The sequence below is a fragment of the Lactuca virosa genome, chromosome 2, assembly GCF_052849685.1.
Source record: "Lactuca virosa cultivar CGN04683 chromosome 2, Lactuca_virosa_CGN04683_v6, whole genome shotgun sequence".
Taxonomy (NCBI): domain Eukaryota; kingdom Viridiplantae; phylum Streptophyta; class Magnoliopsida; order Asterales; family Asteraceae; genus Lactuca; species Lactuca virosa.
The window spans coordinates 161548893-161554892 of record NC_136427.1 but is presented as its reverse complement, the minus strand read 5'-3'; positions in this window follow the sequence as shown (position 1 = coordinate 161554892).

Below are 6000 nucleotides of genomic sequence, written 5' to 3'. Positions count from 1 at the left end.
ACTTGGGGACTATTCCCCTCCTGCTACCACTATCACATATAACATATCATGCTAGCACATAAACATATCAGGTAGTATCAAACCTAGATGAATATCACAAAGACAATTATCTAACACACAACTCCTACTTGTGGGCCGACATTGTGGCCGTAGACCCACCACTAATGGAAGGTAACTCACCTCACTGTCACGTAGTGTCTGCACTGATCTCGGTGTGGAAATCGACTCTCTCCGACTCCTCAATCCCTACACGACAATTCTTCTAAGTTATCAACTCATACTCGTAACCCTTACAAGGGTCACTCAATCCCAGTCAATGTCAAAGTCAAATCCATGGTCAAGTTCAACTTTTGGTCAAAGTCAACATCTAGTTGACTCGACTCGCCGAGTTGGCCCGCCAACTCGTCGAGTCCCCATATCCACAAAATTCCATAACCCCGTTCCTATTCGTCGAGTCTAGCAAGAACTCGACGAGTTCGCCTTCAATCAACACATCGGACAATCTTTAACCAACTCGCCGAGTTCGTTCTTGAACTCGCCGAGTTCATCTTCATCCATAAGAAGATGTTCAGTCTATGATTCGCCGAGTTCCCATTGAACTCGTCGAGTCCGTCTTCATAAGTTGGGAGATTGCCTTGAACTCGCCGAGTCTGTTCATACACTCGCCGAGTCCTATGATTTCTAGGTCCAAGACAAACCCCTAGCAGGCTGAGTGTTCCTTCTACTCAACCAAAACCATTTCGAGAAGTCGTTTTGGGGGGAAAGCGTTCCGACTGGCCGAGTCCCTCTTTGTCCAGACTATACAGTCGATTATACTTGGTCTTAATGCATCCAAATCATAGATCTGACCTCCTAGGGTCCCTTTTATACGTAAAGCTACGAACTTGATGTCCATTCATGGGGTTTTTAACTCAAAAGGCTATAAAATGGGGTTTATAAGATGCATGGGCTTCTCATGGCCATAACGTTGGCACCTTTATGCCATAGGAACCTTCAATGGTCCCAGATCTGAAGCTAACACTACACAATATGAGCCAAACCCAAAGGTGGCTTAGAAATGTCCCAAAAATGGCAAGATCCAAGTCTTAAAGGAGATCTATCAAATGATAAGTCAAGGTTCAAGCTTTTTACCTTGAATGAACTAGAAATGGAGCAAAATCTCTGGTTCCACTTGCTTCTTCAAGAACTCCCAAGCTTCCACTTCTTCCTTCAACTTCAAACACACACACAAAAGGCACCAAAAGGCTCAAGAACACACAATAAGGGATAGGGTTTCGAGTTAGGGTTTTCTGGAAGTAAGAGGGGCGAGGGAGGCTGGTTTGGGACGAGTTAAGTTGTTTAAATAGGGTGCAAACACTAAATATTAGGGTTTTATCCAAACAGTTGCTACTCGTCGAGTCGGTCTTCCGACTCGTCGAGTAGGTCACTTAAACCCCGATCAAAAGTCGAGTCTACTTGACGAGTTGGGCCTCCAACTCGCCGAGTCCAAGAGTAATTTGCAATATTTCTTGAATTTAAATACGTACCAGGAATCAGGTGCTACAAACACTCTCATTCACCAATTCTCTTCAATTTCGTAACCGTAATCTTCGATTGAACTGTTGTATTCAATTTCACTATGAACCCTAAGTTTACGGAGAAACGGGGTGAAAGAGAAACAAGGATGAAATGTGTTCTAAGTCCACGTAATACGACATGTCATCTGTAATTAAACGTTTTAAAATAAGGAAACTGAAAAAACAGGTGATAACCGGTCACGAGGGTTTTGGTGAGTAGGAATAACAAGTTCAATGGTATAATAAGGACAAAAAAAAGATAAGGGACCAAATGCGAACAAGTGCAACACTTTGTTATACTCCTAAGTCATTTTCCCAAAAAAAACTTATGATTTTGTTTCGATTTTATACAAAAATCAACTCATGTTTAGGGTAATTTGTGTGTTTGGTCCCTAACAATTTTTTTTAACACGGATCATCCCTACTTTTGTTTTTGTTGCACGCTTAGTCCCTGCCCGTTTTAAAAAGACTAATTTACCCTTATTATTTTTTTTCCTTTTTTAGATTTTTTAATTTATTCAAAATAAAATAAAATATGGGCCCTTTATTCTTAACCCTACGCCTAAAGACCGGATCTTACCCAAACTCTTTGGCATTTACCTTGTTGCTCTCGTCCGCCACCACCTCCAGAAACGGACACATCCCTTTCTTGTTCTTCCCTCATCTCTTCGCTGGAAACTTGCATATGCTCAGTCACATACACACATACACTATCTTCTCTCTTCTCTCTCTCTCTCTCTATCACTCTCACTCTCTTTGTCTCTATCCTACATCGAGTTCTAAAATCATCAAGTTCTAATATCAGTTCGTGCAACAGTTACGAAGATGGATATACTTCAACGATTATGGATTTGTGTTTTTCTGGTTCGTTTTGGGGATTTCAACCTAACAATTCAAAGTCATGAATGATTTCAGGGTTGTTTTGGAGATTTCTGGGTTTTTTGTGTTTTTTCTAATTCGTCTTTTGGGAATTGAAAATGCCAGTGGGTGGTAAAGGTGAAGGTGGATCGATGAGAAGCTTGGAATTAGATAGATGAGAGATGGAAAAAGAGATTAAAGCTCAACTAATTAGGTATTTCTGAAACATCCCAAAATACGACCCAAAAATTTTTGTTTTAATATTACTAAAATCACATCATCGAATGTCATACATACTAAGAACCATAGAGTGAGTAACTCAAAAGTCAAGTAACTGTGTCAAAACAAATACTGTATCAATCATATAGAAATATCTGAATAAAACTCCCAGGATAAAACTGAACCTGTGGTGTGTGCCATGCCATCATCCCGAGCTCTTCCCTTTACTTGCGGAAGTACCTGAAACCAAAAACTGAAACTGTAAGCACAAAGCTTAGTGAGTTCCCCCAAACTACCACACACCATACAATAACATATAAAGCACATATTGGGCCTTGCCCACTGCATCGGACCGAAGCCCGGACTAACTGGGGCCTTGCCCCCTGCATCGGACCGAAATCCGGACTAACTGGGGCCTTGTCCCCTGCATCGGACCGAATTCCGGACTAACTGGGGCCTTGCCCCCTGCATCGGACCGAAATCCGGACTAACTGGGGCCTTGCCCCCTGCATCGGACCGAAGTCCGGACTAACTGGGGCCTTGCCCCCTGCATCGGACCGAAGTCCGGACTGACTGAACATAGCATAACATAATCATAACTACTAGCATAAACACATATACTGCATACTGCATCGGACCGAGGTCCGGACTAACTAACACATAAACATGCCTGAATCACAAAGACATCAAGCATAATGTACTACTGCATCGGACCAAAGTCCGGAACTACTGCTATCTAAACGGGCCGGCATTGTGGCCGTAGACCCGTTCCTACTGGAAGGAAACTCGCCTCGTAACGCTGGCTGCTGACGTGCTAAATCTGAGACTGTCTGACTGCTGCTCCGGAACTCCCCGGCTACAAATCCCATAAACACTAAATCAAATACTGATAACTAATCTCAGGGTAAAATGACTATTTTACCCCTGGTCAAAGTCAGCTTCCTGGTCAAAGTCAACTTCCAGTTGACCGGACTCGCCGAGTTGGGCCGCCAACTCGCCGAGTCCCTTTCATCCATTCTAGTCCTCTACTCGCTTCTACTCGTCGAGTTTGGCAAAGACTCGACAAGTTCTTCTTCGATACTAACATCGAGTCTAACTTCATCCGACTCGTCGAGTTGTATGAACAACTCGTCGAGTTCTCCTTCATCATACGAACACGCCCAGTCTGTGGCTCACCGAGTCGTAGGAACAACTCGTCGAGTCTGAAGAACAACTCGTCGAGTCCCAAGCATGCTATTACTATACAGTCGATTCTAATCTATTTCAGTGCTTCCAAATCATAGATCTGAGCTTCTAGGACTGGTTTTACACGTAAAGTTTCCAACTTTACGTGCATGCACAAGGGTATGAGGCTAAAATACCCAAAATCATCAAATACTAGGCTCTTAGGGTTTGGAACAAAGCCAAGATTACATAAAGGTGGCTATAATGAGCTCCTGGAGTTCAATAACGTCCAGATCTAAGGTTTCCATCCAAAGGAGAGTCCATATCTCAAGTTTTGAATCATATAAGGCTCCAAAGAAGACATAACAAGCATAAAAGAGGGTTTAATGGAGGAATACACAAGGTAATAACTTTATTACCTGAATGGGAAATAGATGGAAGCTAACTCTTGGATCTCCTTTCTCTTCTATGGACCTTCTTTCCTTCCTTCCCTTCCAAAGCTTCCAAACTAGCACAAACACACTCAAGTTCAATAATGGGGCTAGGGTTTACAGGGGAAATGCTCTAAAGGTGCTGGAGGCTGGGGTGGGAGGCTATAATGACGTTTAAATAGGGTACAAACCCTTGAAATTAGGGCTTCATCCAGACAGGCAGACTCGCCGAATCCCAACATATGGACTCGCCGAGTAGCCAACTTAAATCGCGAGCTCATCCCGCTTCTACTCGACGAGTCGGGCTACAGACTCGTCAAGTACCCCTTAAGAAATGGAGATACTTTAATTAAAATTACATACCAGAAATGGGGCGTTACAACTCTCCCCCACTTATCTTAGACTTCGTCCTCGAAGTCTGCTGCCGCTGAATCCGAAAATAACTCAGGATAATGCTCCCTCATCTCCCCCTCGGTGTCCCACGTCCACTCTGAACCCTTTCGGTGCTGCCACTGCACCTTCACAAACTGAACCACCTTGTTCCTCAAGGTCTTCGTCTTCCGATCCAAGATCGCAACTGGTCTCTCGATATAATTTAGGCTGCTATCAACCTGAATATCCTCTAAGGGTACAACTGCTGACTCGTCCACCAAACACTTCCTCAACTGAGAAACATGGAAAGTGTTGTGGATCTGGCTAAGCTCTGCTGGAAGGTCCAACCGATAAGCAACCCGACCCACCCGGGCCAAAACCCTAAAAGGACCAATGAACCTGGGGCCCAGCTTGCCCCTCTTCCGGAACCTGATAACACCCTTCCAGGGTGATACCTTCAGGAGGACCCTACCGCCGACCCGAAACTCCAAGTCTGAACGCCTCCTGTCGGCGTAACTCTTCTGTCGACTCTGCGCAGTCGGCAATCTGCTACGGACCTGCTGGATCAACTTTGTGGTCTTGAGCACCACCTCGATGCTCCCGATGACTCGCTGACCGACCTCGCCCCAATAAATCGGGGTCCTACACTTTCTCCCGTAGAGCATCTCGAAAGGAGGGCGGTCAATACTAGCGTGGTAACTGTTGTTATATAAAAATTCCGCTAAAGGAAGATACGTATCCCAACTGCCCCCAAAATCTAGGACACATACCCGAAGCATGTCCTCGAGAGTCTGAATCGTCCTCTCGCTCTGCCCGTCCGTCTGGGGGTGGAAATCGGTGCTAAAATGAAGACGAATCCCCATCTCGTCATGAAACCGCTTCCAAATCCTGGAAGTAAAACGGACGTCTCGGTCTGATACTACTGATACAGGCACTCCATGTCGTGCCACTAGAACAACAGAATTCACAGATCCACTTATCCCTGCGATCCACTTATATTTGGCCATAACTTAGATAATCGTGTTATGAGTGACTTGCCACTCCCCAAGCTATCCATGAAAATCCAAAATACCATTACCGTTGGAGACCCAACACTGTCAAAAACACTGATTTGCCTAGAAACACTGAACTGCCTGAACACTGAACTGCCTGAGCACTGAACTGCCTGAACACTGAACTGCCTGAAACACTGAACTACCTTAACACTAAACTGCCCGAAACACTGAACTGCTTGAACACTGAACTGCCTGAACATTGAACTGCCTGAACACTGAACTGCCTGAAACAGCATGCTGCTACTGTTGGGTTTTGAGCATTCTAACACTCCTATGGTGTACATGCAACCCTATAAACCTTGGATCTATGTTTTCTCTATTATACATGCAAATAAGAACTTTCCA